This window comes from Triticum dicoccoides, chromosome 6B (assembly GCF_002162155.2).
Source record: "Triticum dicoccoides isolate Atlit2015 ecotype Zavitan chromosome 6B, WEW_v2.0, whole genome shotgun sequence".
In the NCBI taxonomy this organism is placed as follows: domain Eukaryota; kingdom Viridiplantae; phylum Streptophyta; class Magnoliopsida; order Poales; family Poaceae; genus Triticum; species Triticum dicoccoides.
In genome coordinates, this window is record NC_041391.1 from 137206691 (window position 1) to 137221169 (window position 14479).

Below are 14479 nucleotides of genomic sequence, written 5' to 3' on the forward strand. Positions count from 1 at the left end.
GACAGCGGCGGCGGCCGGAGCGGAGCCGCGCCGCCGGCGACCTCAATCGGCCCCGTCCCCGGCAGACACCCACGGATCGAGGTCAGTCCACCACCTTGCCTTGCTCTCCTTCTCCATCTCCTACTGATTTCTTCTCTTCTCTCTTCTCCCCTAGCTCGTCGGCGCCCGTGTCCGGTCGGAAGGCGGGGACGCCGCGCGCGCGTCTTCATCCTGCCGCCAAAACCGTGCGAGGAGGCGGCCATCTCTCGACCCCACATCCGATCCCTCTGCGCCGGGTCATCGGCCAGGTAAACGGTCGCCCCCTCCGCCCCCCGCCCCCGCCCTCGCCCCTGTTCAATTTTGGCCGCGCAGACAGGCGCGGACGGCGCGGATGCACCCCCCTGCATCCCTACCTGATGTTGATTCAAAAGATCGTCTCTCCGTGGGATGCTTGCATTTTTACTGAGCTTTTTTTTTATCTCATCTTAGGGGACAGAGTTTGGCTACATAGGCTCTGTTCGTTCTGTGTTTCTTTACTTTTCTGTAAGTATACTCATGTTGGCTTCCTCAATGGAAATAGGAGGGCCACTCTCTCTTTTTATCTAAAAAGAAAATCTTTCTTGCACTACAAACCTTCCATCCAACAAATGCATCATTTCTGTGCTTCTATTTTCGTGCAATTGCACGGTGTTTCGGTTCAATGAAACAGAATCAGTAGTGATGAACTGGATATTCCAGTTCTGCAAATGCCATAGCAAGCATCCATCTGCAGAGCAAGTGGACCGCAATTAGGCCTGCAACGGAAGTACATTACTCAACTTATACAGGTGGCAAACAACAATGAAACAATAATGTTTCACTGATACTAGGAGCATATCTTAGTCCAGTGCAGAGTATAACTAGTTTGCGGTCCACTCGAAAGACAGAGTGAATATTCAGATAAAGCAATACATCAGTTACAGCTATATAGCTTAGATACCTTAATATCCCTCGTGTACCTGATTGGGCATATTTTGATTTCTAGTCAGTAGTCTAGTGAAATAAAAAAGCCAGCAGTAACTCAACAATTAGAAAGAAAGAAAAACTACTCTGAGTAGAAAATAAACACCAAGAATTATCGCAAATATCAACGATAGCATAGAAGAACCTGCTCCAGGTGCATAACTTGAACTAATCGAATACGGAACATTATATACCATGCTTCAGTTGTGGCCTCTCAAAACTCAAGACACACAAGTACTCCCTCCGTTCTAAAATAGATGACTGGGAGTAAAGGCTTGTGATGGGCTCCCACATAAGACAGTTTCCGCAACCAGATGTGAACGAAGTGCAGCTCACTACAACTCAACTTAACTATATGATGGCACCCTAGCTTATCACGGACATGGATATGATCCAACAAACTTGATATGCTTATTCTTCACACGGCATTTCTGTTCCAAGTAAAAAGGAAAATTATAACAAGGATAAGATGGAGGCAAAGTAAATAAATATAAGTATAAATAGATAAAGCGAATTGGCAAGACATGTAGGTGTACAACGGCAGACAAATGTAGAGCGCACTCTAAATCTATATTAGTACATTCGAGCGATGCGGATCAAATGCTTTATATCCCAAACTGACTTATTTTTTCTTCTACATTCTGAAACAGAAAAGGTCAAAGCCACGTAACAAATTGTAGTGTTCACAAATCATCTGGCAGAAAGCATCTCAAATTATGCTCAACTAATACTTGTAAGATGTCCCAACGATTTGAGAAACAAGCACACACTCTTCTTCTAATGGAATTGAATGCTCCTACACATTTAAGGTTCTTGAGAAAATAAAATGGCCTACAGAACCTATCATATGCCTACCCCAATTTCAACCAAGCAGTGCGATGGTTGATGAACCATTAACGAAGTAATGGAGGGCATGGTATCGTTCGGGCCAAGCAAACATAACAGAAGAGCCGGTTGCATAGCAGGATTGATTAATGTTGGCTGAGGATGATAGATGGGATCAAGCTGCGTGGAGTTGCACTATGCGTACTCGTGTTTGCATTGATGCAGTGCATGTGAGGGATCTAGACCCCTCCTCAGACTGTGATAGGCATCTCCTTGCGGCGTGATAGGTGGGAGGGAAGAAAGCGAGCAAACAAGTAAGCGGGGAGAGTGGGAAGTCATGGACATGGAGCTGGCATGAGTGCATTGGACACCCTCCACCAGAAATTGAGCGAGCCGTTCACGAAGGAATATAACCAAAAGAAGTTGGGGAGCACGGATCTCTACCTCAAAAGGATGAGCCCTGGGGAAAGGAAGTGTCCAACACACTGCCAAAACTTGTTAAGTTAGCTTCTTTGCACCGAGAAGAAACGGGGGTTCCATCTGCACCAACATCGGATCTGAGACAGCTACGCCATCCATGGATTAGGACACGACAGGACATGGGCTCGCATCATTGCGTTGGAGTCTCCTCCCCTTTCACACGCACCGATGCCACACCCTCAACCTCTCCTTCCGCATGTTCCGCGGTGTCGCTTGGCCTCCTCATCATAACAGTTAAAGGAGTTGCCTGACTTCGTATGCTTCCCTTGGAGCTGCTTCAATCTATTTCCAGCTAGGAGCAACTCAGATATCGAAAAGAATAAATGACCTCCAAAGACATCTTCACAAGCAAATAACAATAGAAAGACTGAAACAGCCTTTGCAAGAGAATGTATGCTCCTGCCCCCCGCGCTGATCGCTGACCAAGGTCACGGGTCTCTTCTCCACCACGCTAGGATCCAAACCAATCTCCCTTTTCCTTTTTTAACAGTCGCTCTTTCAATAATAATAATAATAATAAACAGAGATCGATGGAGACAATGAAAGGCACCTTAAAATTACCAATGTACACAGTCAGTAGTACTACATGTTGGTAAGCATAGATCTGTTGACAATCAACAAATCTGCTGAAGAGATATGTTTGGCATAGAAGAACAATTATTTTCTTGACATAGCAAACAAAATTATATTTTATTTCTACACATATGAGCATTCCACATGTGCCAGTAAGGAAGGAAGTCTCTAAAGATGGTTAGAAACTCATGAAACTAATAGCACATGATCGATCAAGTGCATCAGAATTTAGTGCCAGTAGCAATTTCATTATTTTCCTAGGCACAACAGAAGCACAAGCTACCCATACAAGATAGCGGCACCATACAAAGTCAAAGAATTGCATTTCAGAATGGTAGCAACATCATACTAGTGATTTCATCATAGTACCAGCAGGATACAAGATGACCTCAAATGGAGCTTGAATATCTACACATCTCCACAGAAAAGCACATAAATTTTTTACCAATTGCTCACCAGCAGACAATTGGACGATCCAATTCTTGCCTGCCTCGTCCTGGATAAAACTAAATGTGTAAATCTGGTGCTAGTTACTACCCACTCAAAGATACATAACTTTGCTAAAGAACAGACAATGTAAAGTACTGAACTGATTGACCTGGAGCCTACTACAGTGCTACCGCCGAGTGCAACCAACCATGGAGCACTGAACGGAGACACATAACACTGAACTGATTACCTAATCTAGTAGAAACTGAATCATGGAGCGCAGGGATCAACCGAAGGCTATAGATTTATAGCACACGGGAACTTGTGAAGTACATACAGGCAGGGGTGTGAAAAAAGTCAGAGATAGATAGCAGGTGAGATCTAAGGCATTATTGTCCCCATCAGTACCAAAGAAGAAGATTAAATTAAAGGACAAATAATAGTAACACCTGCATTCTCTTCATACTGATTGCTAGTGAGTGTTTATTGCAAGCTTTCTTTTTCCAACTAGCGACAACACAGTCAGACGAGTAGCAACTGTACAACACAGCCAGATTGGTTTATTTATTATCAAATGGGCAATCTTACAATTTCTTTTATCTTTTGTGCTGTTACCATCTTTAGTTCAGATATCGTACACTTCCATATGCATTATGTCTGAATATTCCATATGCTACAATTCAGTAGAGACTTTGTCTAAACATTCCATATCCGGCGAAGAAAGGAGGAGGGGAAGGGGATTTACCGATCGTGGTCTCATGGAGGAGCAACATTGTAGGGTAACGGGCAACATTGTAATACGGTGGTGGAGGTCACCGGTGGGCTCATCAGTGCCGGCGGCCAGCGGAGTGGGAGAAAAAGCCGACGACCAAGACGATGATGGCGACCAAGAAGATGCCGTCGCCGGCAGCAGAGAGGAGGTAGGGGGTGGATAGTATGAGAGAAGAGGAGAGGAGAAGCAGCGTTGGTGGTGGAGAATGGTGGCGGCAGCGGCGGCGGCACAGGGTGGTGGCCATAGGAACCCTAGAGGAGAGAGACTCGGGTGGGGGAACGGGGGAGTGGAGGCAAGGGTTGGAGCGCTTCTGTTTGTCAGGAACTAGTGGGTTCGGCCCATGGACCAGAACCATTATGAGCCGCTGTGATTTGAAATCAGGCCGCACGGCTTGCACCACACCAGATCGGTGATCCGCTGAACCCGCTCCAGTCCAGATCATTTTCTTGCTGAACCCGTTTGAACCCGTGCCATTTGAGAAGTACACGAAAACCAACCATTTGGACCCTACACGAACCCACCCCAATCCCAGGTTGAGTCGTAAGCAAGAGCTATGGCCTATGGTTACAAAATTTGCTTTACACTGCAGTGCCAGAATGAATTTTGCTCAACTCTTAGTTGATGTATCATTGTATGGATATATGCAAGAATAATTTTGTGCCTTCGCTTTGTTGGTGTCATGGGTGTTTTTTTGAATTTATATACACCATCTACCAACTACAAAACCTCAATTGCTCGAAGTCATTCTAAACACAAACAGTTGGTTACAAATACAAAGGCTTCTCTGCACCACAATTTACAGGAGGCTCATTTAGACAACTTTGATTTTCATGTAACCAAAGGAGAAGTGCAGGAATACTACACACACATGAATATTTCCTTTCCTGCAGTTTGGTTCATTCGAATTGTTGTAGGAATTTTGGATGATAGGGAAGAAATTCCTTTGCTTTCACAGGAATCGTACAGGGTTCCAAACATCTACTCCCATCTCTTTTTTTCTCAAAATTTGTGGGTGCCCGAGGCAAATCGAGCTTCATCAAATTAATTAGACAAACAAACTCACCACCCCAGCCAACCACAGCCGCTCATCGTTGCGACTGGGCTGTTCACGGCGTGGGATACAAGAGAAGTGGCATGGTTGGATACTGATTTGTGTTTGATCGTTTTTAGGGGGTATTTGACCGTTTGTGTGGGTGCCTAAGTTATTTTTTCCCCTTTTTATATCAAAGGACCTGTGAGTTGGTGCTTTTGGTTCAATCCACTTCCGAATATGGTTGACATGAATTAGATGGGTCAATTTATTAAGAAAATATGATTTGTTCTTATTATGTTGTTAGGCAAGTTTGTTTATGGAAAAAAGTTGTTAAGCCAATTTATTAATTTTAGTTAGATTCCTTTATTTTTTTCCTTTTCTGCAAACCAAATGACCAACGTGGAAAAAATCCTGTGTTTTTCATTCCTCTGTTTTTGACCTTGATTCCTATTCTATTCCCGTGTTTTTTCTATTCCTGCATTTTTCCTATCCGATGAACCAAAGGGAGCCTAATATGTGTCAATGTGATTTATGACCTCAGTTCTGTACTTATATTGCATTATTTCTCTACCTGTTTCCATGACGTGAACACCCAGCTATAACACACTATCAAATTGCAGAATCTGAGCATTTGATGGAGTAACTGAGTCTGTTAGAGTACGTAATGGGCCTAATGGGCCTAATCAAGCAAGAATTAAGAAGGAAATCCCTTCCCTCTTGCCCGGCCGTGGGCAAAAAGGCCCTCGGCCAGCCTTCTCGCGCCCTCCTTCTAGCAGCGCCATAACAATTTGGTATCAGCTAGCTTCGGTTCGATCATGTCTTCACCACTGCCAAGCCCGTCTCTTCCGCTGCCGGTCACCTTGTCGCCTCCGGCGACCACCACGACCGTCACCCCGCTCCTGCCCGCGCCGGGATCCTCTGTCGCGCCCACCCCCACCGTCCTCACCTGGGAGGACGTGTCCGGGGTGCTGCGGGACCTAACCCAAACGGTCCAGGAGATCCACCTGTTCTTTGCCGGGTCCTACGGGCCGCACTCGGCTGCGCCGCCCATCGCCGCCCCCGCGCCGCCGTGGCTGCTGTGGCAGCCGCCGCACCAGGCGGCCTTCGCCGCGCTCGCCGGGCCGCTGCAACTGCCATCCATCGCCACCACCGCCCAGCCCTGGCTGCAGTGGCAGCCGCCGCTCCTGGCGGCCTCCGCCGCGCCCGGCGCGACAGCGCAGCAGCCGCTGCAGCTGCAGCAGCCACCGCCGGTCAGCTCCGCCGCCCAGTATGGGATGCCCTACGACGGGAGTGCGACGACCTCGTTCCCATCAGCGCCGCCGCCATCCCAGGGCGTCCACATCCAGCAGATCAAGTCCCTGCCGTCGCTGTCACCGCTTCCGTCTTGGATCGCTACCCGCCACGTGTCGGCGGCGGTGAGGCTGCAGGCTGCTGCGCGCGGCCTCCTAGCGCGTCGGCGTGTGCGGGAGATGCGTGGTCTGCAGCTGCCGCTCCTCCAAGTTGCCCTTCGCTGCGCAAAGGACCTCGATCTCGTCCACTGCGTCGGTGATCTTGGGCATGTGGTTTCCCCCACGAGCGGCCGACATGCTGTTTTCCCCGCGGGCAGCGACCTCAAAGTCTGCGACATCGGCGGTTGGGGGGGCGCACCCCTCCTCGTCATTCTCCATCGCAAGCCCTCCACTCTTCCCTGTGCGGTGCAGACCAACAACCATACACATGCACTCCTTTTGTCCAGGTGGTGTCCATGGGATCCAGGTGGCTGTACACGTGCACCTCCAAAATAAAGCGTCCTAGTCTATTTCAGGTTGAGAATAATAAAACAAGCCGAGATGTAAAAGGCTTGTTTTTAGGTGTTAGGTTTGTGTTGCGTCGAGTCATGGTTATAAGTTGGTTAGGCTGCAGCTCGAGGACAAGCTGCATGTCCAGGTGGGGTGTAGTGTTAGAGTACGTAATGGGCCTAATGGGCCCATTAGTCTTAGGGTTAATTAGAGATAAGGGTCGTTTGCTTAGGGGTCAAGTAAGCCTTGCTTGAGAGTCAAGTAAACCTCTCTATATAAAGAGAGGAGATGTATCAATCTAATCAAGCAAGAATTAAGAAGGAAATCCCTTCCCTCTTGCCCGGCCGTGGGCAAAAAGGCCCTCGGCCAGCCTTCTCGCGCCCTCCTTCTAGCAGCGCCATAACAGAGTCCCAGTGGACCTGTTCCTCAATCCTCATGGTCATTGGATATCATTCCTACGAAAGTAGCTTGCACGCTATCACAGGGACCTAATGTAACTAGCATGGACTTTCATCCTTACAACAACAACAACAACAACAACAAAGCCTTTAGTCCCAAGCAAGTTGGGGTAGACTAGAGGTGAAACCCATAAGATCTAGCAACCAACTCATGGCTCTGGCACATGGATAGCAAGCTTCCATGCACCCCTGTCCATAGCTAGCTCTTCGGTGATACCCCAATCCTTCAGGTCTCTCTTAACGGACTCCTCCCATGTCAAATTCGGTCTACCCCGCCGTCTCTTGACATTCTCCGCACGCTTTAGCCATCCGCTATGCACTGGAGCTTTTGGAGGCCTGCGCTGGATATGCCCAAACCATCTCAGACGATGTTGGACAAGCTTCTCTTCAATTGGTGCTACCCCAACTCTATCTTGTATATCATCATTCCGGACTCGATCCTTCCTCGTGTGGCCACACATCCATCTCAACATACGCATCTCCGCCACACCTAACTGTTGAACATGTCGCCTTTTAGTCGGCCAACACTCAGCGCCATACAACATTGCGGGTCGAACCGCCGTCCTGTAGAACTTGCCTTTTAGCTTTTGTGGCACTCTCTTGTCACAGAGAATGCCAGAAGCTTGGCGCCACTTCATCCATCCGGCTTTGATCCGATGGTTCACATCTTCATCAATACCCCCATCCTCCTGCAGCATTGACCCCAAATACCGAAAGGTGTCCTTCCGAGGTACCACCTGACCATCAAGGCTAACCTCCTCCTCCTCACACCTAGTAGTACTGAAACCGCACATCATGTACTCGGTTTTAGTCCTACTAAGCCTAAACCCTTTCGATTCCAAGGTTTGTCTCCATAACTCTAACTTCCTATTTACCCCCGCCCGACTATCGTCAACTAGCACCACATCATCCGCAAAGAGCATACACCATGGGATATCTCCTTGTATATCCCTTGTGACCTCATCCATCACCAATGCAAAAAGATGGACTTTCATCCTTGTCATACACTATTACTAGGTATGATCAAGGTTGCTAATTTAATATCTAAAAATATATATAGATGTTGTCGTAACTTTGCAAGTACAAAATGTGTTTCATGTAATTTGAGTGAATGTTTGGATTTCAACACCTTATTGATTTTCTTGTCATGTTTACTGCTCACATAGTTGGATCTGCTAATGGTGAATTTATAATCTGGGAGATCGGTATGCGTGAGAGGCTGGTCTCAGAGCCCTTCCAAATTTGGAACATGCAAGCATGTTCAGCACAATTTCAGGCAACAAATTATATATGTAATTTGCTCCTGTTGCTTTTACTTGTAGTCTTGTACCTTGTTTGCAAGCACCTACATGGTTTGATATTATATATGTGGCTCACTAATTATTTTCTATGAGAAAAGTGTGTCGTGGCTAAAGATCCCACCATGGCCGTTAGTCAAGTTACATGGAGCCCTGATGGATACATGATTGGTTAGTGTCAATATTTCAATCTTTAGCCGGTAACTCTGTATTGCACTTGGTAAATTCTTCGTATTGTGCTCCATTGTTGCTAAGCTTCCTTTCTTTTGCTTTTATAGGAGTTGCATTCACAAAACATTTGATCCATCTGTATGCATACGAGCATCAAGATAAAACACGTGAAGTGGTAGAGGTATGATCTTCTAATTGTTCATCGAACTTCAAGTGTATAGATGTTATATTTCATTATATGAATTGACTTTTGTTACTAACCCATTTATTCTTCATGCCAGATTGAGGCTCATTCTGGAGAAGTTAATGACAGCTTTCTCCCAGCCAAATAAGCAACTATGTGTTGTCACTTGCGGAGATGACAAGCTTATTAGGGTACCTAACACATCTTAAATGGTTATCATCTATTTCATTTTCCCCCAGCATGGTCCTCTGTAACTTACTTTCTATTTTGTAGGTTTGGGATATGCATGGACAGAAAATATATTCGTTTGAAGGGCACGAGGCACCTGTGTATTCTATTTGCCCTCATCACATAGACGATATTCAGGTATGTGTTGTCTGAATACAATATTTAGGCATTAACATCTCAGAATGCAATGAATATCGATGGTTGCTCCTTAGTCTGTATGCTTCAAAAGTCTACTCAACTATAATTTGAATTGAGGCAGTATGAGCCATCATGAGGGCGATGACTGTATTTTGTGTTCCGGGAGAAATTTATGAGTGCATAGTTTTTTCAAGCACATCAGCCTTTATCTGGTGTACTGATACATGATTTTATTGTGTTCCTTGCAGTTTATTTTCTCAACTTCCCTTGACGGGAAAATGAAGGCATGGTTTTATGACAATGTGGGATCTAGGGTGGACTTTGATGTTCCAGGAAAATGGTGTACTACAATGCTCTATAGTGCCGATGGAACTAGGTAAACATAGATGTGGTATTTTGCTCGCTAAGTGTTTCGATGTATTGTCGATGTAATATTTACTTGATGTCGATTTGAAGGTTGTTCTCATGCGGAACAAGCAAACAGGGAGACTCACATTTGGTCGAGTGAAACCAAAGTGAAGGATCCGTCAAGAGGTCATATTCTGGATTTCGTAAAAAACCATCTGGTGTAGTACAGGGTGTCGTGCAGTTTGATATAGCTCGGAATCACATTTTAGCTGCTGGCGAAGATAATCAAATTAAGTTTTGGGATGTTGATAACACCAACATGCTGGCCTGCATTGAAGCTGGCGGAGCCTTGCCAGTTAGTGTCTGTTCCCTATTATATTATCAACCTTTTTTCTCCATTTGTAGCAATCTAACCTCTGTACATTTTAATAGAGCTTTCCACGATTAAGATTCAATAAAGAAGGCAATCTTCTTGCTGTTACTACAGTAGACAGTGGCTTTAAGATAATTGCAAATAATGATGGGCTCAAATCTTTACTGTCTTTTGGTAACCTGCCTTCTGAAGTGTTCAGATCGCCATATGAAGCTTCTGCGATGAAGGTAAGCACATATTTTCCGGCCTTCTATTGTCAGGACAGGTTGCGGGTATAGTTTCAGAAATTTTCTATTAAATTGATAGGTCTCAGGTGCTCCTGTTGTCTCGGGCATCTCTCCTAACATTGGCCGAACTGATCACTTAGACCGAAACTATCCTGCAAAGCCATCTCCTATACTGGTATGCTGATCCATGCCGATCTAGAAGTAAAAAAAGACTTTGACTAGTTTCATATGTGTTAATGCCTCTATGTAAATCTTATAAACAACAATCTAAGCATCATCTAACTTAATCATGATAATGATAGAATGGCGGTGATCCAGCATCTGGAAGCATAGATAAAAAGCGAAGAATTTCAGAAGAAAAGTCTGATAAAGGGAAACCTTGGGATCTGAAGGAAGTTCTAAATCCCCAGAAATTTCTTCTTGATACAATGCTAGAAACTGACCAAGCCAGCAAGGTTCGGCCCATCTTATTATTGATTGTTTGTTTGTACTTCTTATTACAGACGTTTGTTGATCTCCAAGAATAATTCTTATGTGATGTCTGCATGTGCTGGAAAGGTATCAAAGGTGCTCGACGACGATGACCTCCTCAGGGAGATCATTATCCGCGTCGGCTTCCCCACCACCCTTGTCCGTGCTGCCCTTGTCTGCAAGCGCTGGTACCATCATGCCTCTGAACCCGCCTTCCTCCGCCGTTTTTGCGAGCGCCACCTGCCCTGCCTCCTTGGCTTCTACGTCGAGGATAGGGAAGATCATAAAATGGCTTCTATTCGGTTCTTCAGTTTGCTAAATAAGCCCCGAGAACTTGCTGCCATCGTCCGCTCTCTGCTGGGCTACAGTTGGGACGCCTACCGCAGCGCGCCGGCCAACTTCCTCTGCTCCCGGAACGGCAGAGTCTTCATCAGCTTGTACGACCAGGTCAACCGCAGCAAATTTACAGTTGGGGCGCACAGTCCATTATGTCTTGAGAGAGGCCTGACTGTTGTCCCACCATTCCCACACGTTGAAATCCAGGATGGCTATTCCCGCACGATGAATGATCTCTTCTCCGTAGATGAAGTCAATGACTTGTCCTTGTTGCATGTGTTGGTGGTGTCTAACATGCAGAGAACAAAATCTACGGTGCACGTACATATGTGGCGACATGGTGATGGTGTGTGGCGCACGTATCTTACCTTGGACACAGACCAGCTCCTTGATCCACGACGGGAACCAAAATCTGTGCTCGCCAACAATAAAATCTACATAGCAAGCGCCCAGAGCGACATTGTTGTCTTTGATTTGATTGCCTCGAGCATCTCTATGTTTCAGCTCCCACAAGGGGTGGAGTATGGCGATACAGATACCATGTTGGCACAGGCTCAGGATGCTTCTGGTGTGTATCTCATCCATGCAAAGAAGCTTCAGCTTCACATTTGGCTCCACAAGGGGGACAACTGGTTACTGGTGGACACCATTTGTTTGCGTGAGATGGTAGCTAATATGTGGATTCCAGGTTACAGGGTTGAAGATGATTCCTACGCTCCTCTCCGGATAAAGCATGTGGGGGACCATGCTGAGTTTATGTTCTTGGAGATGGGTCGATGCGCACTTCAATTAGATGTCAAGTGCATGCAGTTGCGTAAAGTGTATGTCATGGCAGAAGAAGAAGTGCGTTTGGGTGATATCCATCCTCTTAAGATGATTTGGCCGCCCATATTCCCTGCGCTCAAGGATAATCCTGCAAGGTTTGCCTTTTGGCCTTCAGATGATTTGTATATTGCTTTTGTTCGGGTTACATAGTTTTGCAAGGTGCACTACTCATTGACTGTTTGGTATAGCTGCGGGATGGTGTTAGTATATGATTGATTCTTTAGGCCATTTTAACAGTATACTAGTTTAGCGACAAGATAATGCTTGCATTAAGGTGTCTTGAAATCACTTGTGCATTAAGATGGTGTTAGTGGTGTAATATTACATGGTGTACTATGTACAAAAGTACAAAACGTGTATATAAGAGTTGAAAGTGCATAGCCTTGTTATCATGTTGACCACTTCATTGTCCTGAAATATTATCGCAAACCTGAAATTTTAGCTTCCCATTTCTTAAATTTTGGTGTATTTTTTCACTGCCTACCTTTGAGCTGTGAACCTCAAGCTTACGAGACGTTTTCACTGAACTTATGTATGCGATTTTATTTTCTGAAACTTTATGTATGCGATTGTTTTATTCTGAAACTTATGCATGAGGTTGTTAATACTTGTTTCTTTAAGAATGTCGCTTAGTGGATTTTATTTTTTTCTTGACACAAGTGGTTGTTGATTTTACATGGTCAGGTATGATTGAGCTTATGCATGAACCGTGAAAGTTCGTTTTATACTTTGGGTAGTTTGTGCTTGTGTGTGAAGCACACCTTTCCCTTTGGATGATCAGGTATTTGTTTTACTGGAATGCAACTATGAAATGGAACATGCCAGTCTGCAATATGAGGGCATTTAAGCTTACAGGCTGGAGCTTTTGAAAAATAAAACTAATGATAATAAAAATGCTATCCTGATGCTGAATTAACTCTACTCTATCCTGATGCTTTTGTTTACAGCTCTTAACACCTAGTGACGCACATACATACTCACCAAATATAATTAGCTGCTAACTCCATATCGTTTAAAAAAAGGGGATTTGATTATGCAGGTTTAGGCACTCCAATTATTATGGCATAGTTGCTAATTAGGTGCATACTGCCGGCTGATAGTGACAATCTCTTTGAGCTAGCTGCTACATTCAGTATACACAAAAGGGTTGCAAAAGTTTCAGTTGAAACAACACATCTTTATAGAATAATATGTACAACACGATCCCCATTTACTCTGCTTCAGTTTCAGTTTTGCTAGTAATAATCCATGCGGTGTCAGTAGTTAGTTTCAGTCCTGGATGTCGTTTTTATTCAGTTCCGTCACTTAGCTGTTGTCAGTTATATCATTGGCCTATGACAAGATGCTGTGCATATTCTCGTAACCAGATATCTGCCTTTTATTTACCACTACATGAATCACTGGAAGTAGTAGTTTGTGGCTGTCATGTTAAATATGTTGTTCTTTTGCGGTGATTCGTTCTGAAACAACCTGTCAGCTCATTTGTATATTTATAAAACCATGCATTTTGATGGTATAAATACTCCCTTTGTTTTCTCTCCCTTTTATCCTACCCTAGCAATTTGTTAGTTATTGTCTGTGTCGATGAGAGCAAGATCAGTGAAATAGTTTCTGAAATCAAAAGTAAACTTATTCCAGCATCTGGTCTATGTACCTCTGTGTGCAAATCCATTCATATTCTGATAAGTAGTTTTCATTTTGTTCTGCATTTAGTATGGCTCTTGACTGAAATCTTAATGTTTTTGTATTGCTTTCCCAGTTAGCAGTAGTAAAGAAAAACCTAGTGTAGTTTAGGGATGGAGCAATTATCGTTTATCGGTGAAGGAATTTTTTGTTCATGTCGACTTGCAATGTCTATTCATATTCAATACAAACTTCAGTGATGCACTTTTGTCATGTTCTACTAACTGCCTCGTGCCATTAGAAGGTCACCTTGATCCTTAGTCTTCTAAGTCATCACACATGTTTAATACACACTCCCAAATAAATTCATATATGATGACCTCTGCAATCTTCTTCAGCTCCAAATAAATTTTCATGGAGGGGGCAAAGCTCAAGTTAGAAGAGTTGCAGGGGAGCCAGTCAGCACCATTTGATAGATGAATTGCAAGTGCAAGTGTACGAAGAGGAGAGGATTGCACAGTAGTCATGGAAGAACAAGATTCAACTGGAGGCCAAGCTAGCATTTAGGGATGGGAGGATAGAAGAGCTGGAAGGGAAGGTTGAAGAACATGATAAGAAGGATGTTGCGCAACAAGAGCTCAAAGTCGCGGAGATAAGATGATCAGATTTTCAGTGGCATCTGCCTTAACTTGCATTTATGTTAAGTTGTGACTAGTAAGGAATCAACAAGTGATTATGTGAAAAGTGAATGTTGAATTTTAGATCATTGCTTTGCGAATAACAACTCTGTCCAAACATGTTTTTTTTTTCATATTAATGAATGGTGTTTTAGATATGTACTTGCAGTCCATGCTTTGTGAATAACAATTCTGCCAAAACTAGATGGATTAAAACATACTCCCATCACAATACACTACGAGCCCAGTAT

General features: G+C 44.5%; 1 pseudogene; it reads left to right on the forward strand.

Moving 5' to 3' along the window:
* Nucleotides 1–14386, forward strand: part of LOC119320896 — a 21094-nt pseudogene extending 6708 nt beyond the window's left edge.
* The last annotated feature ends 93 nt before the right edge of the window (nucleotides 14387–14479 follow it).